Here is a 25,825-nt window from a genome sequence, read left to right as displayed (position 1 = left end):
AAAAGATATACCCTGGAAATCTGAAGGATGAGTAAAAACTATGAATACCTTTGCATTTATCCTTTTCTGTCCATAGAATATAAGAAGGCTCGTAAGTATGATGGCTGATTTTTGTTTCTGACATGACAATTGCAGCTCTATTCAAAATATAAGAAAAACAGCAAAATCAATGACAAGGATATTTTTGTTCCTTTTTGTTTTAAGAACTCTTTTTGTGTCACAACTTCAGCTTCTTTGAAACCATTGTCTAGTGAAAACTATTTAAAACTGCAATCAGGCTGTCTTTGCAGACTTTCATCTTGCTAGCCAGACAGGCAGAGTGACCTTGCATCTTCTCTTCTACTAGAATATTATTTCATTTGGAAAAGTGAAACAGATAAAGCTTTGTTTCTTACTTCTCTCACCTATTTTTTAAGCAATTTGATGCTTTTAAGCAATTTCTAAGCTTTCACTTGGTAGTGTTGCAGGGAAATGCTTAAGTGTAGCATTTGAAATAGTTGGGGGGTTTTTGTCACAAACGGCACCAATGCCATGTCACATTTTCTTGCTGGTCCAAAGTCTACAGCAGTTATGAGGAGGGTGGCAGTTCACACGGGTTCTATCTCCATGGTAACTTGTTTACAAGGACTGAAATACATGCTGAAAATTCAAGGTTAGCTTTCCCTTTGTTCCTGTTTTGATGTTTTTGGCAATATGAATAATGTGGGCATAATCCTAGATTCAAACAGCTTCATGGCAGACTGAGTCGAAACAAAACTCTACACAAAATGTGCTTTCATCACCCCCATTAGAGAAAGAGAATTCAAAAGGCTGCTTAATCAGACCCATCAGTTGCCTCTTCCTTTCATAGTCCAGAACAACCGTCCTTATTCTGCATTTCAGCTTTATATCTTGAGGAATGAGACTGGCTAAAGATTTATATTTTTCTGAGGTGATAACTCAGGGTGTGTGTGTCTATGTTGCATCCATATCATAGTCTAAAGAACTTGCTTTTGTCTAAAATCATTTCAGAGTAGAAATGAACAGACACCTTTTCAGAACTTAAGCTGTATCACATGATGGGAGTCTTTTGTGCTCTAAAAATCAAATATAATAATAGCAACACACTGCAATTCTATAAACTCTTATAATAATGCTCTCATAAATGTTTAGGAGGATTCTGCATCCCTCACTCAGAGAAAACAATGACTGCAAGAGCACCCCCTGGAAAAGCCAGCAAGGACTGAGGTGACCTTGCTATCTCATGTCATTAGTTTAGGTATGCTTAGAACTCCTCAGCATTCATTTAATGAAATGTTTGAAAGAAATACCATTAAAAAAAGTTTAAATCTACTGAGCTATTTTTTCTTCTTAGCAGATTAAATATAACAAAGATAATTTATGTATTAATAAGACACCCTCAAGTTTGGGCTTATCTAACTTGCAGCAAAATAGCTTTGATTTTTACTCAGCAGCTAATATGCTTGCTTACTGTGTATTTTCCCAAACAGAACTTAAAAAAAATCAGCTGAAAACTCATATGCCCCTTTTAATGGCAATGAATGCAACATGCCTTATTACGATAAAAGGTTTGGGGGACTTTTGCCAAAGTTCCTTTGCAGTGCCTTTTTTTTTTTTTTAAAGTCACCTTACATCTCCTTCCTATTCATTAAAACTGGAGATTCCTAACACTCCCTTTTTGTTAGAATAGAAATGCTACAAAAATGGATAGATAAAATTCACCTTTTGAACAAGGCAGTTATTTTACAGCTGCCCAATCTGATATACAGTGCCTAGTCTTGATGTACTCATTAGACAAACAGTTAAAAGCTGCCAAGCTGGTGGATAGATCAAATTCTGCAGGATTTGGGACTAAAGCTACTGAAACGAGGAAAGGCATTAAGAATTCAGCCACTACATTAGGATCTCTATCTGAAACAGAATATTCTGTGTGTTCACAACTACGCATGCAGAGCTCAACTCCAGCTGTGGGAAGAAAGGGAAAAAGAAAGATTTTAATTTAGTTCCAGGTTTGAGCAAAGCAAAAAGCCTTTAGAACCATTATTGTTCAGTTTTAGCCTAAACTAGGAATAGTTTTGTTAGTACCACAAATATTCTTAGCTTATATTAACAAAAACGCTTACATCACTTCTCTAAGCAAAACCAACGCATTTGTGAAAGAACAGTATGGAAATATCTGTACCAAGTGTTTTGCTAGTACAAAAAGAATACTAATTATAAAAATCAATGCAAGTTTCAAAAAGTTGTGAAATTGTTCTGAAAATTGTTTTTAGTAAAGCTTTCAATCATCTACTAACTAGCCTTACCTAAAGGAATACTTTGTATTTGTAATATATTAGAAATGTTAAGCATTTTTATTAAATTAGCATCCATCAGCTGTTGAACAGATATTTAATAGATAAATAAGACACTTCACTTTTTTCCAGGTTGGCACTTGTAAATGAAAAACTGAAGGTTTTGCTCTGTAAAGCAGTTCTTATAATGTGTATTTAAGGGGCAACTCTCTTTCCCATTGCCATGTCTTGAAACATTGCTCGTAGTACAGTTCTAAATCGACGGAGTCTGTTAGGAACCTCTGCCACTCCCAAGTAAGCAATATGCACCCAGCAGGACTTCCCACTTAGTCCAGCAAGAGTGAGCTGGACAGGTATTTTATAGCAACAAAGTACATATAAAACCACACATACTTTCATCCTTCCTTTTTAAATTTCTTTGTAACTTTAATTAAGCCCATCAAGAGTTGGATAACCTCGAAATTGTTTGCTAACAAAAGACTTTTTAGAATAATCACCTTTTCCCAAATTCAGCTTTCCTTTTGCATTTACAACTCTGTATGGCACAGCTGAAATGTGCAATAAAGTGCTGCAGTATTTCCTCGTCTGCTAAAAGTTGCTATCCCTGGCTGTATATTAGTTTTTGTATTGCAAAGAAATCACAAGATTCAAAGCTTTTTAGTTGAAGTGCAAACAAAACAATGAAAGAAAATAGCTTTTGGTCCCCTGATGCAGTGCCTGACAGCTGACTCGGCATAGCACAATGAACAAGACATGCATCGCTTGAGAAGAGACAGAAAATGTCAGTTGGGGCTATTCATATAGTGAATAGGATGTGATAACCTTTAAATACATATAAACAATGTGTCCTCACATACTGTGCTTTGCTGTTCTCTTCAGAAAGATACTGTCCAACAGTTCTACATAAGGTACAAAAAGGAGTATGCCTGCCCACTGAAAGTTGATGGTCTTTTTCAAACACAGAAATAAAGCTTTCTAAGGATTTAGTTCGTTATAATGGCAAGGGGAGGTAGGCAGAACTATGATTATTTATGTGGTTTGAGCACCAGATAAATATAACTCCAATCTAAATTCACAATGATCTTAAGTTACAAAAGGAAATTCCAATATGTACACACAAACCGATGACACTGCACAGCTTCCTGCTCCCCCCTCCTCCCCCTTAATAGAGGAAAACCAATCCCATAATCTCTAATTGATTTACAAGGTTAATGAGCGAGAAAAATTTCCAGGGAAACATTCTAGATTTGGCCCTGAAACTTTAGGTTAGAAACCCATCAGTCACGTTATCTGTATCTGGAATATTCACAGTCACTTATAAAGGAACTGTAATACAGTCTGGGTACGTAGCAATCCCCTACTAATGACCATGAAAATCTTTTGTGCTTATCACTGTTTAATAAAGCTGTGACTAATTTAAGAATATCTGCATTATTGTTTTAATCTTTAACTGTATATAGACACCAACTTTGAGAAAAATTTGTATTTTTGTATCTTCAGATAATAGGCTAGTACCTTCTGTGGGATGAGTCCTTCTGACTCCCATCAATCATTTGTTATGCCTGGGGAAGATTACGGTGTGTATTCATTTCTAGCATAATCATTTGGAAGAGCTACATAAGGTCGGCGATACCAAAGTTTGAGAAAAAATGTAGTGTTTTAAATACTTGCAGCTAAAAAAAAACTGCAAAGATAGGACTAAGTGACAGTATTTGCTCTGGGAAAAAACAGTAAAGTGATTGATTCACAGAAAACAGCACAGAATTTTGGTGCTTAAGAACATAGCATGTAAAATTCTGGATATACGCACACGTACTCAAATAAAGCAGCAGTAAGATTAGAAGTAGCTAAAATTAAACCACTAGAACGAAATCAAACAACAGTTGGAGGCTACTGAATCTGTTGATTAATATCGGTTCATTGACTATTTTACACGTAAATCCATCAAAGCTAGGGATAACTCACAAGGTGAGCTGATAAACTGCTCGTTACATTTACATTTCTTTTGCATAAATTCAAAGATCTGATGCAAGAACATAGGAATGAAAGAGGAATCTTGGTCATCAAGTCCAATTCCAGACTGTTACAGATACTCACATGACATAATATAACATTCACAGATTTTTCAAGGTTCATCACAGAACTAGCCTGTTATTCCCAGTACTCCACCCTGAAAGACTATTCCAGAAACTACCATTCTTATGGTCAGAAATCTCTGCCCTGCTGTTCTCCCAGCCTGATGGTAACTATTTGCCACTATGCCGTCATCATCCTTCTGCTTAAACAGCTCCTTCCCATTCACTGTGTTTACTTCCTCGACACATTTACAGATAGGAAATCACCCTCCATCTGAGCCCCCCGTATGTTATTTTTAAGCAAACCAAGTTCCGCCAGTCTGCTGTGGTACTATAAGCTTTCCACTGCTCAGGTCATTCTAATAACCCACCTTGGGTATTAGACACAAGTCACCCTGCACTCTGGCCGTGAGTTACCGGCTGCCTGCAACTCTTGCAGTATTCCATAACTCTGAGCACCTTCAAGTAACTGCTTTCTTTCTGCCTATCTTTTTTTTTTTTTTTTTGAAGAACCAGACAGAAAATATTACCTGTTTCTTACAAAATGTGACATATCTATTCCCATAATGGTGATGACTGATGTTGTACAAATAATTGCTTTTTCGGTTTGGTGGCTAAGCCAAAATATATAAGAAAATTCAAGCAGAAATACTTCCTCCACGAGTTTGTTGCTAAAGCATGGAATAATTTCTTTCCTTCCAAAACAGCAGGAGGAAGTAATCCATGCCATTTTAGCCAGTAAACGAATGTTTACTAACATGACCTGGGTTTAATTCCCTTCCTTGCTTTGACAAGTGTATGTTTTCCCTTTCACCTTGGAAAACAAGAAATTTAAACCACTCTTCAAACAATCTACTTATTTCTGATTGAGGAAAAGACTGACAGTAAATTTTTTCAGCTGAAAAGGAAGTATGACAACATCTTTCTTATTTAAATAAGCTTTTACCAAAGTTGACAATTTTAAGTAACTTAAATTAGGCAATTGAATCCTTACTTGCAGAGGGAGGCATGGCATACAATACTTAAGCAGGGCTAAAACTTTAAAATCTACCTCCGACTTTCTTGTCTACAGGATTAAGCAATATAGTTGACATTTAGCCTGATGATTCAAGGGAACCGTATAGATGAACTCTTTCCAACATTTTGGTGATTACACCTTTACTTTAGAAAATTGTCACTGTTTCACAAATCACCAGATGCAGCACTTGCCTTTCCTTTCCTACCCTTGGCCTCTCACTGCCTGGGGCTGCCACCACCTCCTTCTCCTCTTTAGAGCTCAGCTCGTCCTCTCTGCTCACAGGCTGATTGATCGATCACCACTGCGGGACTGGCAGCCTGGTTTTATAGCTGATTTAAGCCACACAGCCTCCAAAAGCATTCCTCCTGCTGTCCCCTGTTCCCCCCCTTCCTATACCAGCACCCCAAATGGTTCTGAAACTAGCCGGGCGAGAGAACCTATAGGGCTCAAAACTAATTTTTCGGAGGGTGAGCTGGCTTTCAGCCTTATTAGCGTGCTGATCCACCTGACCAGCTGCATGAGCAAGTCCACCAGTGCAGGGCAACTGGCAGGAAAGCCTGGCTGGGCAAGTGCCCCTTCCGTGGTGGTGCACAGACTGGCTCTAATGGTTGTCTTCTCAGTCCCACCTCTGCTTCACGTTAAAACGAACAAACCAACCAAAGCCTCCTCCTCTTCCCTCTCCAAGGGCAGGAGAGGCAGCAGAGCTCCTGAGCACTGCTGCAAGGGCTATACCACTCCCAGCCATGGCTGTTCAGCCACAGACTAATGGCCAGAACAAGGATCAAACACGCGATGACCTTCCCCTCAGCACATACAGCTATTTGTGTGTTTGTGTACACATAGGTATATACACACTTAATTATATTGTACAGAAATATACACACACATCTAAAGATGGAAATTACACAAATTTAAGTAGTTACCCTAATGTTTTTATTAAGAGTTCACGTTATAGAAAGATAATAAATTGCCAAGATTTCTATTAAAATAGCACATATTCTCCTCTCTTCAGTCTGCTGTTTTCACAGATTTGAAGATTTAATGGCACCCAATATAACCCCTGATTTTCAATATTCAATGTCCTGTCTTGCTCCTGTTTAAGTCAGTGGGAGTTTTGCTGTTATCTCCAGAGGAACAGGGGTGAGCATGTGGTTAGTATGGCATTTGCACAATATTAAAATAACCTCTCACAATTGGAACACTTTGCCATAGTTAATTAAATATATGAATGGCTTGTTTGAACAATCTTCTGTTTGCATTCTGGATCGTAGCCATACAATCTGCTGATGGTGCCAGGGTTATCTCTGCTTCTGCTTAGACTTACTCTGGTTTGTTCTGCTTACTGCGGTTTGTTAAGCATATGTTCTTGCGAGTGTTTCTGACCCCAACCTCGACTTTTTTTTATACTTATATAAACTGAAAGTGACAAGCCATTTGTTTACTGTGGTTCTAAATTAATTAGGATCCTCTAAGGCGTATTTCATACTGTTTGCTGCAGATCCAGTTTGCTGAGCGCTGTAGTAGCACTTTGCACCTTACACACCTCATATTTTAAAGGATCTCAGAATATTTTGTTATGGAAAGTAATGATATTCTAAAAGATGGAGATACAGAAACGCAGAGAGATGAGGTATTAATGCACAGCAATTCAACGACACAACTAAAAACAGAAGCTTGAATGTCTGTATTCGTAACTGATGAGTAATTATTACAATGATGATGCCACATGCCTAGTCTCCTGCCTCTAAGCACATCTTCTTGCTAAAGTAGAGATTCTTCCAGATCAATGAGATGTAAAATAGAAGGTACTGAGGTTCCTACTTTGTTCATTCCTTGATTTCAAACTCAGCTCATCTGCCACTGTATTAACAAGATCTGTACAAGAGAACACAATACAAGATCTATTTTGCGATGGTTCGATGCGTATGATGCTGAACTCCAATGATTAAACTGTTCACCTTGTTGGACTCTCACACTCAGAAACATAATACTATTGCTCACCTTCAAAAAATTTCAGTTAATGAAGGGAGCTTTAGAGCAGCTGTAGAATTCTATTTTTTTGCAGTTAACTACACAGTCAAGTGTAATAAAAAAGTAACTATAAGTAATCATAAAAGCATTCCTATTTACTAGTCCTCAATAAAATAATTTTGCCAATTTGCTGTGATTAACAGCTCCAGGACAACACCAGACAGTAGCAGTGACATGCAGCAAACCCGTCTAGGAGACGTGAAAATTATGAAAAACCTTGACAGCACCAATATTACCATCAGCTGATGTCTTACTACTCATACCGAGCAATCCAAGTCACTGACACAGTTGCAAATCCAACATTAGCAACAACTGCTACCTCATTGTATAGAGCAATTAAAGACTAACTTGTGGAACATCTAGAACATCACTTCGAATCAATTCTTCCAAAAGCTTTTCTAAGTCCTAAAGCCATGATGCTGCCATTCTTATGGTGATTCACACAACAGAAATCCTCACGCTTTCAACACCGTACTGGATCTTCTAGAGATACATACTGTACCAGGCACAAAGGAAACACGACTTAAAATACTTAACCAACTTCTTTCATTACCCTTCCTAAGATGATGCCTCTCAGTAGCATTCGCTGTCCTTACAATGTGTACGATACCACTTTCAAAAAGTACGGCAGTATCATTTTGGAAAGTGTAGTGTCCTTGCTTCACCTGTTTGCACAGCTTGTCTCAAAATTCTGACAGGATTAAAGAATGAATCAGACAAAGCTATATTCCTGTAAACCATGAGTACCTACTTTTCTAAACTTTTTCCAATTTCATCTCATGTTAATTTACAATCAATTGCAGAATCGCAGTTCTTATTAATCTCTTTTGAAACATCACGGTTTGTTTGCTCTTCTTTTCTTTTACCTCCCGCTACCAACTACTAGGTCACACTGTTACTAAGAACTAGATCATTATATGCATGCAAGCAGGAGATAAATTAAATATAATATAAATGCACATTTTAAATAGGTATTATAAATGAAAAAGTCTGATTAAGTACTAACCATTCACTTTAAAAAAAATTAAAATTATTCTAGTTTTATGCTCACTTTTATTTGCTTTCTTTATACAAGAATGGTCCTATCTCTAGGCTTAAGTTATTTGCTCAATACAGACACAAGGCACAGCACTTCTTCTCCATGGATTAGGCTGCAGTAAGAACGTATTTACATTCTTCCCCTTGAGCTTGACTTACTTGATACCAGTCAAAGACTTGATGCGAACACTGAAATCAGCTCATAAATCAAACGCAAATTCACCAGAAACAAATTTTAAGTTGTATTTTATTATGATAGAGATTCTGTGATAAGGAAGATCCAAAAATGGCTAAGAACTGTGGGAAGGGATTCCTTATCCAGAGAATGTAGCTAGAGAATTATTTTCTAGAAGATAACAGTCTGTCTTCTGTGAATAGCACAAAACCTTTCTCTTTATGAAACCCTTTGTGACATGATCCCTTACAATGCAAACACTCTTACTACTCCCCAATCATCATCAATGCTTACCCATGAGTAGAGATATGATTTCAACGAGGGAAAAGTAACAGGGATCCATACATTCTACTACAAGTCATGCTATTAATATAGATGATATTGTGGAAGAGAGTTGTAATGTAGAAATATACAGAATACATTGAATTTGGCTTAAAATCTATGCAATATCTAGTACAACCATCACAGGTCTGAGCTTAGCTAAGTCTTCCCAAGGAAACCTCATCCTTTAAAAACAGTTGCCCAAAACTCAGTGTCACGAGATCAGCCAGCTGTCCACGCAGGCCGATATTCCAATGCTTACGCTGAACTGTGCTACTTGCTGAGGAAAAGAAAATACTCGACATGGGAAGCAGAGCATACAGAAACCCTCCCGGTTTCCAGTAAGCACAGAACTCAAACGTTTTCAAAACAAGAAAAAGCACTTAGAGTGATATAGATACAGTGCAGCAACAGAAATTCTTCTCTTGGAAAATACCTATCTGTCCAAAGCAAATTCCCATGGAAAGGATGATGCTGACAAATTTCCATAGGGAAAAATAATTCAGAAAAAAGGCATTTTTGGAAAGTGAAAAGTTTTCTTTTTAGAACTTTTAGGAACATGTGTATTTCTATTTCAGAATTTCTTCATCTCTGTATTTTCAACAACATTTATGGAAAAAAAAGTCATAGAATTGAATGATTTACAGGAATTTAGTTTTGAGCAAAATTTTAGTTACTGTAAATGCTGTTTTGGAATGAAAGAAGTGTAATTAAATCCACAGAAAAAAAACATCTGGTTTTTGGTCTACTTGAACTGTAGATGTTAACTGCATTTTTTTGGCTGTTGCATCTCTTATGCCTATAAAATTGCTCTATTTCTAATCTGTTTTTTTTTTTAATGAAAAAATTATACTAATAAAACAATATCGTTAGGATGTTGGTCCTAATGTCCTTAGCAATAACCTAATGAACAGAAGAGAAACGGTATCTAACAGAGATCCAGACTCTTGTAGTGAAAACTACACGTGGGTACTCTATCTGATTAAGATGCTGCTCCACCAGCCATTTTGGAGAGCAAGCCTCTCCATAATAATTTCAAAATCAGTGTCAAAAGCCATTCATCAAGATTTCTCTTTTAGTTTAGTTACCTATCCTCAACTTTGCGTACACAAATCATCACTATTACTGTCAGAGCAGACATGAGCTTCTGCAGCAATAGCTGGCTTCTTGACAGTGTTTATTTGTTTCCTTTGTTCCAATGACTACCTATACCACAAGTAATAATAGTTGGCCTGTCTTATTTCTATATCGCCTCATTCCGTATGTTCAGTAAGAGCAAATGCCTCCATCTTGCATTTTTTTTCCTCTCTCCAAAAAACCCATCACTGTACCTTGTTCCACACTGAATCAGTGCATTGCTTGTTTGATCCTGAATGCTGCGGACACCTGGAAATGACGACGACTCAGCCTTTGACAAGAGCAAACCAAATTGCTGGTTTAGTTGTGAAGAAATGTGTGCCCAGACACCCAACTGTGGTGGCATCTAAGCCCCAGCAGGTGAGTGTTAATGACATTTTTCACTACAGTGCAAATTTAAAGTAAGCTGTGAATTGTAACTCTCCTTTTACAAGTTGAAGTTTTTAAGATTCTTACTTCGTAATTTGGTTTCAAAGATCAGAATGCCATTAGTGATGCAGCACTTAGAACTCCGCATTCAATTCAAGTCAAAGAAGAACAATAATAATAGCAGGGAAGGTGCCTGGCTTACATGAGCTTGTGTTTTACAGTTTTTGAAAAATTATGACCAAGTTAGAACGGGTATCAAAACATCCTCTGCCTTGGCAAACTGAACGCAGAAGAGGGAAGACATTAGAAGATGTGTCTTTAGGGCAGGAAGATTTGAAAAAGTAGGGTTTGGGGTTGGGTTTTTTTGGTGGGGTTTTTTTTTGGGTTTGTTTGGGGTTTTTTTTGGTCCAGGCTACATGGACAAAAAAGGAGAAACCCATCCAATAGACTACTTAAAAGAGAATCTCAGCAAAACAGACACTTCTAGATAAGCAAGCAATACTTTTGACTGGCTATATCAATTAAACAGACTTCCAAACTCTTGGGGAAAATCCACTTCTACTGATCTCAGTGAGGAAATACACCAAGTATTTATTTGCTGAGACATAATCTGATTCCTCGGACTTCAAAACCATTTTTTTTAATCAAAACTTTTTTTTTCAGTAATAACAGTCTTTAGTTTCTTATACTTCTATTAGATTATCATCAGCCAGGCTGAAGTTTTCCACAATAGGTGAAATTTTGTAGGCTGAATGGCATAAAAAAAAACCATCAGCCTTTTCAGAAATGAAGGAAGGACATTAAAAAGTGTTTCATTAATAAAAATAAAACAAATCAAGAAACAAATTTAGAACCCTGTGTTTCAGTGAAGGGAATAACCATGCGTAAAGAAGCTGCCTTTTGAATTCAGATTGAAAATCTTATCAGATTTGGCCAAATTACAAATCTAGTGAAAATATTACTTCAACATACTACTCAGGAAGTTGCTTCACAGCTATGACCTCTGAGGTTTCCATCATCCCTGTGCAGTTTTGATGCCTCTGCAGGTTCTAAAAACACCAACACTACCCAAGCACCATACCCACAAGGGTGAAGTCAGTCTTTCTCTAAAACAAGCAATGCCAGTAGCCAGATCTGAGATTCTGCCTCTCTTCTGTGCTCACTGCCTTCTCAATCTGGGGTTAAGACAGTACGAAGCCCTGAATGAAACCATCTAGTCCGCTTTTTCCAAGAGGCTCATACTTTCCTCGTGTTTCCGTTTGTGCTCCATGACTTACCTCCTGGATTTTAAGACCTTCTCCATGCACAGAAGCTGGCTGCTTCACTTAAGACAGCAGTTTATCAGAATACTCAGTCTCCTGTATTTTCAAAGCACAACTTCTGATGAATGGATTTGGTCTTTCAAAGCTGGATCAACTCTGAAAATCAGATCCAAGCATTTCAAGCCAGGCAGACTAAAAAAAGAAAAGAAATGTGAAACACAAAATTAATGGACAGTTGGGGATAATTTTATTTTAAGTGGATTAACAATACATAGGAACTCCGCATTTCAGCCCTGAACCAAGACGCTATCTTCTTGCTGTCTACAACCCCCTAAACTTACGTCTTTACCGTTCAACTTTTGCAATACCGGCGGTCACTATTCTACCGATTAAGAATCATTGTTATCACACATTGGTTTAATACCAGAAATGGGTTAGAAAAAAATCATCATCAGACAGTTTCTAATTACACTGTAGCAACACAAGGCAGCTTAAATAATATTTCACATCTATTTCTGAACTTTGAGGTCTTCACAATCTTGTAATAATCTTTCAGCGTTGGTGTGTGTACGTGTGCTCATAACACTACGTCTAAGCTTTTTTAAACCAGTTAATGCTTCATTCCCAGAGAAGACTAGCACAATCTTTACCAGTTTTGAAGCTTAGCTATAACATACACATAAAATACTTGTCTGGCGTTCATCTGCTATCTGTCAGCCTCCACTTGTTTTCTAACACAGTTAATTTTCTCCCACTTCATAGAAATACAGAGAAGACAGGCAGAGAGCATGTCTATGCACTGCGGGAAGATAGAAAAAGAACGAAAGGCTTATTCACAATTATGCCAAGCTTCACTTAAGACAGCAAGTAAGAACCTTGCTCAGAGTCTGATGACGGCATTCTCCTCTATGACAACTTTTAAGTAAAGACAGTTCCAGGGGCCACAGACTTCCAGCACATAAAGATGCCTGGAGTCTGCCAAATGTTGTCTAGGCTGTATCTAATGATTGATAACAATAGTATTTCTGCTGTTTTCACCGTTAATGAAACTTACTTAGAGTAATATTAGGTGCTTTAGCAGCAGAAGTCTTCCTTCAAGAACCAAAAAGTGCTTGTGTGACCCAGCACCAAGACATAAGTATTTTCTTTGGAAATAAACTGACCTTCCTGGAGCTGAACAGAAGTACTGATCAGTTACTCAGAACTAAGAGTGATAAATAAGATTTTACTGTTACCAACTATACTTGGTGGTTTCTGACTACTTTTTTTGCATCTTCCAAACATCAATTGTAATAAAATAGAATTCCAATTTCTTTTCACGCTGCAGCACACTTATTGAGCAGACTCCTACTGTGCTGCAGTGTGAAAATAAGAACAGGTAAGTTCCCTTTCCTTAGGAAGGTAAGCTAAACTGAAAGAAGTCAGCAATTATCAGCAATTTATTAACATTTTCCATCTGTAAATTTCTAGCATGTTAAGAAGCTATTTCTTTTGAAGTAAGTGGTAAGGGCTGTTGAATACTTAATACACCATAAACTTAGAAATCACTGTTCATACAATAATTTTTTAAAACCAAATTGCTGCCATTTATATAATTGCCATAAAACTCAAACTGTGCCAACTGGAAAGCTGTCTCTAATATCAAGGAGTATTTCCTGAGTCTTAAGATCACTTTGTTATGTTTTTAACTTGTCAAGCTCCTAGATGCCATTGCTTAACGCAAGCTTTCCACAATTAAAAGGGTACAAATTATCTTCTTTAAAAACCACTTGCTCAGAACTCAAATAGCAACTGTTTTGCTCAGTTATTGTCATTACTGATCTGATAAAAGATTAGCATCCCACAGTACAATGCTTTTCCCTTATTTTATTTACAAACAGTCTACAAGGATGAAACACAAGTGGAGCAGTCACTCACTAAATGCGCACACTGTACATAAAACTTCTGTCAGGCAGTAGTGAAATTGCAGATGGCGGTACCTCCGCCTTTGCTAAACAATGGCAGTAACATGCAGTAACTGTAGGCACGAATTACTTGTTACAAAGCAGACTGGGAACTCGCTCTCAGGCTTTTGAACTCCAGGTATTCACTGTTTTGTTTCCTGTTCTCTTCAGTGTAGTGACCCCTCACTTTGAAGATTCAGGTGGTTGCTAAAGCATGGGTTACAGAACATCGATTTCCAACTATTTTCCGTAGCACGTAGCCCCAGCTCCCAGCATGAGCTATGGAAACCTATCAGGAATCCTGACAACGGTTCAGATTCCCCAGCCCAGGCTACACTTACTACTCCTGAAGGCTACGCAAAGCAGTACCGCAAACAATCACAGTCATCACTTCAGGATTTGAGACTGGGACTCACCACTTCTCCAGCTTAAGTACTGGGCACACACACACACGCCTTTTTTTCCTCCTTTTTTTCACAGGTGTCAGCTACTTCATTAAAGGATTTTAACTGAGTCTTTGTACTGAGCTGAATGTAATACTCAGACCCGTGATGCTTTTGCTTCGTTTATATCCCAAGCAGATAAATTCTTAACGTACTATTTATCATGCCTACTGAGAAAAAAACCCATATTTTTCTTTTAAAAAAAGGAGATCAAGACAGAAGTTTTTGATATCTTTGAATATTTAAATACAGAATTATCCAGTTGTACAGAGGTATTTATTTTGCTTTGCATAAATTTTACACTGCTTGAAAATCCTGTCTCACTATTGATATCCATGTCATAAATGGCTTTCTAAAACTGACACGGGAAAAAATATGGACATGCGATATTTGTACTGAAATATCACCTTACCAAAAAAGCCTATTGAAAAATAGTATAATATGGAAGCGTCGGTGCAAACATACAAATCTTACACAATAGATCTTTTTATCACCAGCAATCAAGAATTTGGCTAGTACTCCAGAGCACAATCATAAGGCATCGCGTTGCCTGCTATTTCTAATGTCAACATGTCACCTGCTGTTGCAAAAGAAGCCGAGAAAACAGCGTATTTTTGGTCATTTACAATTGCACACCTGTTGTCAGAAATAGCAAACTGCCCAGTCTATTTGCAGACTGGCAGGGACCCAGGGCTTGCCTTTTTCCAAATCATAATTGATTCCTTTGGCTGACCTCTAGCTATGCCGCTATGCTGTCAGTGCAGCAAGAACGCAGAGCGCCGCTTTTCTTTACTGTTCTTTGAAAAAAAAAAACCCAACAATAAAAGTAAAGGTTAATAAATAAATTACCAAATAAGCTTTAAAGTATGCCGTTGTAGGGGGAACAGTAACCAACATAAAGAAATCCTATAAAATGTAATGTGAACACCTGATGCCAAGCCAGTAGAAGGACAGTACGGTTTTATCAGCCTCCTTATCCTGGTGGTCAGCACCCACTACTGCCCCCGAGACTGCTGCTCTGCAGAAGTCAGAGCAGCTCGACACTTCTACAAACTATAGTAGTTTGCTATTCTAGACAACTCTGTGGAACATATGCCTTCGTGTATTGTATTTTCCTCTTCAGTTAAGTAAAAGGAAAATAAAGGGTATTGTTAGAGAAGGTTTATTTAGCATACGCTACAAAAATAGGTGCTCTAAAATAAGGATTTAAAAAATAAATCAGACTTAGCTGCTCCCCAGAATTGTTTTAAATAGGTGTCTTGTTAGCAGCATCCTCCTTAGAGGCACTTGCAAACGTAAGAGACATGTTGATTTTGCCACATAGGTCCTCCCATTTCAAAACGTGTATCTGCTTGTAGAAAGTTCTGCAGTAAAGGAATAAAATTAGCAGAAGCCAGACTCCCTTTTCTCAATGCTGAAAAATCCTGCTCGAGTAGTTGTGTGATCTCATCAGCCGTGTCACCAGAAACTTCTGAAGTAAAAAGTAAGCACATCACACATTCACATCAGTCTAAATTGTGATTCACATAAAAATAACGGGTTTTGTTGGCCTTCTGTTTTTTGAGTCTTTAGCGTTGTCATTTCCCATTTTTCTATATAATTGTAATTACCAGAAACTTTGAGAACACCATAGGATTCTTATACACTGAGGCTGGGCTTTGAAGAACACCCAGAGTATCCTGAGACATGGAACAAAGTGCTGGAAACTGGCAGCAAGTAAGCATTCCTGGAATACCTTAGTGCCACGGTTCTATATCCCACTCAGTACGTCTGGAGATTCATTCAGACATTCACTTCACTATTCCATTTTGAATTTACCAATCCATTTTTCTTACATATATTTTGAATGCCCTGCAGCCAGTTCCGTGTAATTTTGTCCTTTCACTAGAAGGGAAATAAATATTTTCATTAAATCAGTATTTCACCTGATCATCATATTCAAAGGTATAAATCAGGAAAAATACTCATAATACTACATCCTAGCAAAAAAAATTAATCTATTTACAATGTAATGTCATTAAATCACTTTCCCGAGAATTGTAGAATTTCCAATAAAACTACGTGTACAAATATTTATTTAAAATAATTATCAGTGATCAAACCCTCAAGCTATTTCACAACCTCAGGTTACACAAGATGGATTAGAGCAGCTACTACATGAAATAGAGCATAAATAGTTAGTTAAATGCTCTTAATACAAATATTCACACCAAAAAAAACTAATGAAAAGTATGATAAAATATTTCTAACCTACACTACAGGAACACCGTTTTTTATTTTCAGCAACAAAAATACATATATGATCCCAGTCTCTATTTTCTTTGGCATAAGCTATCATAAACAGAATTAGAAAATGCTGTAAGAAATCCCAGTATGGTGCCATAAAGGGAAATACGTTGGTTTGCAGCCTAAGCAGTAAAAAGAAAAAACCCCAACCCTACGAATGGTTTGGATCACTCAGTTTAAACCAGGCCCACCGACGCCTGCAGAGCAGAGTACGCATGGGGGGCTTTGGGAGTACTGGGCCAAAGCTCAGCGTAGCTCTGGCTGACGCTGCTCTGGTACGTCTCTTTTCTTACCACTGTGATTATAAGCAAAAACGCTCTTAGAACATAAAGTATCAGACTCTACAGCAGTTCACCCACATCCTTGGGCTGAATTGTAGAGAATGTTGTTGCTAAGGCCAAGATAAAACGAACAGACACATGGTTACCCATTCAAACCTCTGCTGTGTCAGATTTCACTTTATTTGCTCCTGATAAAGGACACAATCTCAACGCTTTACGTGGATCAGTGTGCACCAATATTTGTGCAAGTAATTCTACCAAGACAAGCCAACAGTTCAAATCTATAAATATTTACTTCTCACCTCACTGTCTTTCTATTTATTCTTTTGGTGTTACCATGAGGGAAGTTTCAACACTGGTTTTCACTGCCTTTGCCTGAGCATGCTGTAATCATCACGCTGCACCAAGGTTGAAAGAGCATCACAATGTAACTCGGAAAAGGCTTCTAAGGATAATAAATGTCTTTTCATTGACTTGAATAGCCTAAGCCTTAAGTGTGTAACAAGCACATTCCTCTCTCTCAACTACTGCCCTTAGCAGCTGATCATTCCTGGAATAAAGCCTATAGAAGAAATTTTTTCGTAAGTGGTTTGGGACAGATTTTAAAGACAGTGAGATCATTCAGCACCTTTAAAACATTCCTTGGTCCTGGACAAGATAAACTGAAATCTAATTGCTCCTAAACTGTTTATGCAACATCCAAGACTGCATACTGCAAATTCGAGCTAGTTGTTAGCATGGGTCATAAAGAAAAATTATTGTCAGCGAATTATCCTTTGCTCAAAACACAAAGATTAACTGTTCGTGCTCTGCTGTTTGAGGAAAATTACTTCAATTGTCAGTGAAATAGATTAAAAAAAAGAAACTACTACCTGTAATGAATGTCCATGTATACACATACTGGTGCGTTGGGCATGCCTTTTCCTTGTGCGATAGGAACCAATCTTAGTAACTTTTGTATTAATAGACCTTTGAATGCTAAGAAGGGGTGAAAAATACAGTAATTTCTGATTGAACTATTATAAAACTAACTATTACTGCACAGCGTCCAGGGAATGTCTTTACCAAAGGTGAAGTATTGACATAAAAGTCAGATACTACAAAAGAATGTTTCTTTTTGTCTGACCATCCATAGCCTCACTAATCTTATATTCCACTCTTCTTTACAGAGGTAATATTAAAAATATGAAACTGGCACTGGGTGTGGAAATCCTACTGAAGAACACGGCAAAGGAGAAAAACATACTAACAGAGAAACAGAAGAAAATAAATACAAACACTGCCTTTGGAGCAAATATCTCTGTAATGGTTATATAAATGTAGGGCAACATTTTTGGACATGATGAATTCTGCCATCTTTTCACCCTAATGCACTTATCATAGTTAAAAGGTACAAACCCTGCTCTAAGTGCACTGATTCTTTTAGAAAGAAGGAGCAAGCCATGCCAATAACAACATCTGCTTAATAGAAAGATCTAAGCTGAAGTTTGAGTATTTATTGCATGGAAAAAAGCATCATTTTGAAAATGTTTTCAGCTTTTAACCGGCAGTTTTTTCTTTTCAGTGTTGAACTCCTTTTATTTTGTCATTTTAAAGGGCTCCAAATGGTTGCTGTTCTATTATGACTCACAAGGGAAAAGTGCGTATTTGAATTATGAAGCACAGTGATTCTCCGGAGAACTGTACGTGTATTACAGGAGGGTTTTTTCACTGACTGATTGAAATCTATTGTTTCTGAGCTGCTGATTACAGGAGATGTCAATTTACAGACCCACTAAAAGGTTTGCCACAAAATTATACATTGCGTTTAAAATAAGCCCACACTAAGTACTTTTATAAATTAGCATCAATATAATATTACAGACGGGTTATATTGACACTGAAAATTGTTTTTGTGAAGACTTAAAGAAAAAAGTCTAGTGACTGCGTCAAGCTAAAAGGAAACAATTCCATTTCTTGAGGAAATGAGGAATTGAATTATTCCCTCGTTCCTACAATCTGATCTTGACCTGTACAACTGAAGCCCTTTGTACTGAGAAGTAGTTTCAATACAGAAGGCAAAAACATCCACCGTATGTGCATTTCTTCTCTCAGAGTACAATCAAGATTGCAGCTTACATTATACATTAAAATTCATGTAGCCTCACACTGATTCTTATAATTCTCAATAACCTGGAAAAAGAAAAATATGCATAATATATATAAGTAAACTGATACCCTATTTTGTAGGGTAATGTGGTAGGTAAATTTGGCTAATATCTTCTGTATCATCAAATACAGTTTTCAACTTAGAGTTTAGCCAGAAATACAAATAAGTCACATTAAAAAAAACCTTTTAACTTTATCAAATCACAGAAAAATGTACTGACACTATGTCTTCCCATGCGACCGGTTTATAAAAAAATCTTTGGGTCTGTCTGGTTTTCAGAATCTTATTAATTTAAATGATCTCATCCTCACTAGGCAAATGAATGTGGTTGATGCTTTTAGCAACAAATACCGTGCGCGCAGTATTCACCTGGTCGTACATGCGGGAGATTGGCAGCAGGTAAAAACTCAAGACTAAAATGCCTTGTGACCACTTTTCACATTTTGATAAAATGTTCTGATACGGCACTGTTAGAAAAGAGAACAGTGACATAATTCTCTCAGTGCTTTAGCTCATGGAGTTTAAATGATCCTCTTGTTCAGCTTAGATAATGCAAACTGGAAGAGGTCAACTGGACAAAACAAGAAAAAAATTGTAGACTTGACAGAGAATAAGGGATGACATTCCCCGATTTCAAGAAAAAAACGGAATGTTCAAACCGTCCTTCGACTCATGTATTTACCAGTTTAATTGAATAAAACGAGGGCGAAAGAATGGTGAATGATAGCTCAGGCAACTGGTGATGGATAAACCTGCCCTTCATCTGCGGAAGTTACTTTTCAATAAAGAAGGTAGCGCAGTTTCTTGTAGACTTTTAAAGAAAACACAGAACTTAAAGAACTCTAAGTTTAAGTTACACTGTACGTTAGATAAGAAATAGAAAAGCATGTGAAATGCCAAGTTCACAAAGAAATATTTGTATTTAAGCTATCAAATGAGAGGTGGTATTTTATGACTACTTAACTTCTCTGACTAAAGCTGGTATATCAGAGAGCAAAAGAAAACACTATTTATCGCTACAGCACTATATGAGCCATCTTTGATGCCAGTGTGTGTAGCTGGCAATGCTACTCCCTGGGCTCACTGGAGTATCTCTACACCACACTCACCATTTCATCTTCTGAGGTGACTCTGCTCTGGTAAGACCCCACCGAGAGTACTGCATCCAGCTCTGGATTCCTCAGCACAGGAAAGACATAGAAGTGTTGGAACAGGTTCAGAGGAGGGCCACAAAAATGTCCTCCTATGAGGACAGGCTGAGAGCGTTGGGGTTGTTCAGTCTGGAGAAGGGAAGGCTCCAGAGAGATCTTATTGCGGCCTTTCAGTACTTAAAGGGGGTTTATAAGAAAGACGGGAACAAACTTTTTAGCAGGGCCTGTTGTGATGGGACAGGGGTTAATGGTTTTAAACTATTAGGGGGCAGATTTAGACTAGATATAAGGAAGAAATTTTTCACTATGAGGGTGTTGACACACTGGCACAGGTTGCCCAGAGAGGGGTAGATGCCCCATCCCTGGAAACATTCAAGGTCAGGTTGGAGGGGGCTCTGAGCAACCTCATCTAGTTGAAGATGTCCCTGCTTATTGCCAGTGGGTTGGACTAGATGACCTTTAAAGATCCCTTCCAACCCAAACTATTCTATGATTCTAGATATATGTGTAAATTTTCCAATTTTAGGGATTATTTTATAATGGTAAACAAACTTATTCCAGAGCTGGAGGTTGACTACTATTCAAACACAATGTAGGAAACATTCCTTTTATTTGCTATAGTAATTCGAGGTCTGATTAAAAAAAAAAAAAAATCAAAGACATCATTGTAATGGCACAGCAGATGCAACTGTCTTTCGTGTACGAAGTAAGCATTTTGTTTAGTTTAAGTTATCTTGATTACTATACTGGTACCGCTGCTTGTTTTCAAATTACAGAATACCATAGCTGGAAATTCATGAATTTCAAAACATTTATGGTTTCCTAAGCTTAGGCACAGCTTTTGAATTTTACATCCAACTGTTTTCAAGGATTATTCTGTATTACATTTTCTGCATAACAAATTTAGCTAACATCCTTGCACTTCTTTGCTTTCTCTTGATCATGTTGTAAAATAACCACAGTAGTTTAAATAGAACTGTGGGAATAAATACATAAGATTTCCAGCCACCATCTGAGATAAATATTTGCATAATGTTTAGTTAAATCCCTACTAGAACAGACTAGGACCTCTTATCACTGTCCAGATGGAATCCTGAATTTATCAAAGCATACACACCTTTGCTGGTATTAATTTACGTATTTAGAAAATCTAAAGCCAGTTTATATTCACTGAGGTTTTTTTTCTAGAAATGATATGGCACTGAAACGTATATATTTTAAGAACTAAGTTGAGCATCTGTGCATCATTTACAACACATCCTTAAAAAACATCAGAGACAGTTTCGGCTACAGGCTACAGACAATGCTTAAAAGCTCAGTGTACTTCATTTTACCATCTACTGGCGTTCAGGTGCAAAATAATTCACTACATGTGTGATATTACAGATTTTAAATCTCTCCAGAAGAAAATACATTCCCGTATTTTTTAAGAAAAACAGATCATTATTCAAATGTCAAAAGAAACGTATCTTTATAAAGTTGATAGAAAACAATAATTTTTTTCTAAAAACTTGCTTTGCTAAACATCTGATTATCTACATACATATGTTATAGTCCCTCAACGCTCACTAGATATCTAGCAGTAAAACACAAGAGCATTTAACTAAAATACTTACGAAGTCCCAAAAAAGAATTAGCAAAAGAAGATGTGAGTAAACGCCAAATCCATTGTTTGTCATACCCCCTGCCAGCTTCTGAAGACAACCTGTTTCATCAACCGAGATAACTGACAACTAGCAATATAACACGTGTGCTGGGAAATACCCAAACTACTCCTTTCATTGCAGCAGCATATTCCACTAGGATGAAAAAAGTACCCTTAATGTTAAAGGAACTGAGGACCATTTTTTCTATTTCACTCTCATAGTGGTTTTCCTTACTTGAATTCTGCTGGTGGCAGTGAGCCTATAGATTCCCTCCTATGACCAATAGTACCTGCTTTAATGAAAAGTTGGTCAGAAAACTAGGCTAATATTAGCGTACTTAGTACCTTCTCTTAATAATAACACTTAGAGTACTATTAATAAAAAGAGAAGGTGAAAGCATAGTGAGTATTTCAGTAAGTATTTATTGCAACAGATGTTTTAAGATTATCTTTTCAGACTGAACATATGTGGGGAGGGCAAAGAGATAAGAAGGGGACTAAATTTTCATCTAATTAAAAGCATTCATAAATATAGCATAGAAAGAGGCAGAGTGATGGCTGGATTGGTCTTGCCTATTTTTTTTCCCTATAAACATCTGGGTACTTGACTCTGCAAGCCTTAATGTTCTTAATACTGGCACACAATTACACATAGAGAGACTACAAGGAGTGACGGGTAATACCAGCGTGAATTGGAATAGCAGGAATCATTTCTTTTATTATGGTCACATAGCACAGTGCCAAGGACAACACTACTACACAGGATGGAAAGAGAAAAAAGATCACAGCCAAAGCCTACAGAAATATTGATCAAAGAAGATTCCTTCTGTAGGGCAGAATTCAAAGTTAACAAACCAAAAAGCTTGGTCCCTCATCAGTTTTGCCAGCAGACACTTAAGGGTGCAGCAGAATTTACAAACGTACATTTTTGTACATTTTTAGTATTTACTCATTTGTAAAGAAGTATTTTTAATACAAAAGTTTATTTTGAAATAAGTGAAAGGATGTAATGATTCCTCTTAAAGCTCCATCTTTCAAAATCATACCCTACACTGCAGTTAAACGTAATATTCTACCGTAATGATTTAGTGGCATGTCACATCTATTTATCACGGGTATAAAATCAATCACATAGATGCAGAGCAGTAAGGACTGAGGCCCAGGATTCTTCTATAAACAGAGCAGCACGACTGACAAGAACAGATAATGAGCCTTTCTCTGTACAGCCTTCCAGTAGTTTGCATCCTATTTACTCACCTGGGAAAAACACTGAAACAAGTTGTCAGTTCAGTTTCACCCAGCGGTCATTTGGATATGTTTGACCTTGGACTTAAGTAAATACTAAAAAATACTGCAACTGACGCAAATTAACGTAAAGTCTACTCTCCTTTTGAGTTCAGTGCTGCAATTAGATATAATATTGTCTCATGCTATGCAGCTCCAGGTGAAAAAACATCTAAAATTATGTCATTACTTCATTTTACAAAAGTTATAGATAGAATATATGCAATTCAGAAATACATATATGTACACATAAATGTATATATGTAAACACATACAAGTTACAGAAATCAAGCATATACAATCAAAAAGGGATGGTTTTGGAGTCTCATCTCAGTTTACTGGTTGCAGGTCGAGTCTAATCCATTGCAGTTCCCTGGAAGTACATTCTCCAGACAGTCTTATCCACATAAAAATCATATACCCTTCTGGCTGCTCTCTGAACTAAATGAATATGTCAAATGCTAAATCTGAAGAACCCCCACTCATTTTTAAAAGCACTGACTGCTTCATGGGTCCAGTTTAGAGAGCACTCTACCAAGAACTGAGCTGCTACCCCTGGGATGGTGACCTTCTCTGTCAGAGGAGCTTACGCTGGCAGAGCAGCCTGGTGCCTTTGAAGAGTTCACACACAATCAGCACTGGCTTAAGAAAGGATGAGAGAAATGGTTTCTGCTCCCAGCTCACAGAGCCCCGGCTGGAGCCTGCAGTGTATGTTCCCCTTTCCCAGCTTCCACCGCAAGGCAGCCACTGCAGGGGGAAGACAACACCACCGCAACAACCACTGCAGCGTCCTGAATGTAACCCAGTGCTGGCTGCCTGGCAATGTCCCCACGAGACAAACATACTGGACTGTGTGAAACAAGCTAACACAAACACTAGAAGACATCTAAATTAGCCATGAGTTTTCCATGAGTAGAGAAGACTTGAATTCTCCTCAGAAGAAGTCTTCACACATATCCCCCACTGTCCTCACACACTCCTGATGCTACTGCAGTAACTGGCACTAAGGTCAGAGGCCTTTCCAGTTAACCTGCATGCTGCAGCGCTGCGCACTTTCGCCTGCCCTTAACAAGTGACACTCCCGATCAATCCTAGCTGGAAGCACTACTTATTCACTTGCAGGTCATGATAAAATGATACATTTTTACAATACAACTATTTTTTTTTTATTTACTGAAGCCAACAGGCGATTCTTCCAGTGACTTAGAAGCAGGTCCAAAACATATGTGAGGTTCAGGAAAAGAGATTGAACCCAGATACAATCTGAGGCTCTTCCTACTTGAAATATCTTTTTCCCAAAAGAAAGTTTGGGTTTTGAAAGATGTAACGGGAAAGAGGAGAAAACAAGCAAACTGAAAATCTTGTTTCCTCAAAAACTGTGAAATTTGTTGATACAAGTTACCTTTTTATGAATAAACTAAGAGGGGGTCTGGATACCTTGAGTAGCAAGAAAATCTCTCCAATAAAGTCGACATGCAGGCCATACTGGGCAGCTCAGTATACATCTGCACCCACGGATCCACAGGCACAGCTTGGAGCCAGACGCGGCTCTCAGCCTGCCTTGCCTTGCACGCCCTGGGATTTGTCTGTAGAGCGGTTCCCAGAATTATGATTTTTACAGAGATATATTAGCCTGCATATGGGACCAGACAAATACGATGACATTTTGTACAAGAAGAGACTTTGCTCAAGGAGTTGTACAGATGCCTTGCCACAGCGCTTCCCACACTGCTAATAACCCTTTCTGTAAGTAACCCGACACCGTTCCCTGGTTTCTCTGCATTTGTAGGCATTTAAAGTGCAGTCTGGATAACATACATGCATTTAAACAGTTTTTGGTTTACCTATGAATTATTTGTAAGACACTGGCTGATCCCTGTGAGATCTCATTTCATACTACCTGAATTTATGTGCCCTTATCACCTATCATTTTCTTCCCTGCCCTCCCCCGGGGAATTTAAACCCAGATCTCTTTTCAAACAGATGCAACATCTTCATTTGGTACTATGAGCGATCTCAGAGCTACTGCCACTGTTTGAAAATCACAGTATTACACATTACCTCTTTTCATGTTTGACATTAAAATGTATTTTTGGACACTCAACAAGTTATTGTTTAAATTAATCACAGACACCGACATCCATTTTTTTCCCTTTGTTTGACTGAGCTGAACTTCCTTTGATTCATGTGCTAATCGAAACAAACGATATAATCCACAATGAATAATTTTGCTCTGCTCAAGATATGAAAACAGTAATAAAATAATAAACACAAGTTAGCAGACTTCCTTGCAAATACTACAACTGCTTTCTTTGTCATGACAACAGATATTTATCTGCTGCCTACTTTTTATTTATATGCAACATAATGAAGTAAGTGAAAGTGTCTTTCCTTTCTAAAACAAAAATTTCCAGGATTAACAACTCATACCATGCTACGACTATTTTCACTGTGTATATCAACATTGCATATCAACAGGTTAAATGAGCTTTATTTAAAATTCTCCTCTACCTGTCACTTACACTTGCATGATGCAGATTTAACAGCAGCAGGGTTTTTAGACTCAAGTTTACCCATGCGTGATTCAGACCTAATCTATATATAATTTTACACTTACAGTTAGGTAAAAAAGGACTTTCCTAGGGTACAAATATATACAAGAGTTTTTATATTACACAATAACAATATTAAAAACAAAGCTCAGAACAACTTCCTTACTGCTTCATGATGAGAGTAGGAAGGGAATGTTGGCTGCAACCAAGATAATCTTACCAATAGTTCCCAACCCGCAAGGCCCATGCTGCAGAACTCTTAAATATTTACAAATAGCAAGCGTGAGGAACCCTAACGTCTTATGGTAACCTAAATATGGCTGAGGCACACCTTAACCCCCTTAACACCATGCCAGCCTTTGTTCAAAGGG

The 25,825-nt window shown here is 37.6% G+C and overlaps 1 protein-coding gene across 1 annotated transcript in view; it reads right to left on the bottom strand.

The window, feature by feature from the left end:
• Positions 1 to 25,825, bottom strand: part of TENM2 (teneurin transmembrane protein 2) — a 1,855,021-nt gene that overhangs the window by 1,373,632 nt on the left and 455,564 nt on the right. The window contains exon 8 of the mRNA XM_054217271.1: positions 11,736 to 11,912. The gene's annotated coding sequence lies outside the window, so the exon portion shown is untranslated. The remainder of the gene's footprint in view (positions 1 to 11,735; positions 11,913 to 25,825) is intronic.

Source organism: Rissa tridactyla, chromosome 11, assembly GCF_028500815.1.
Source record: "Rissa tridactyla isolate bRisTri1 chromosome 11, bRisTri1.patW.cur.20221130, whole genome shotgun sequence".
Classification (NCBI taxonomy): domain Eukaryota; kingdom Metazoa; phylum Chordata; class Aves; order Charadriiformes; family Laridae; genus Rissa; species Rissa tridactyla.
The sequence above is the reverse complement of the archived record's forward strand: the minus strand, read 5'-3'. Positions and strand labels throughout refer to the sequence as shown.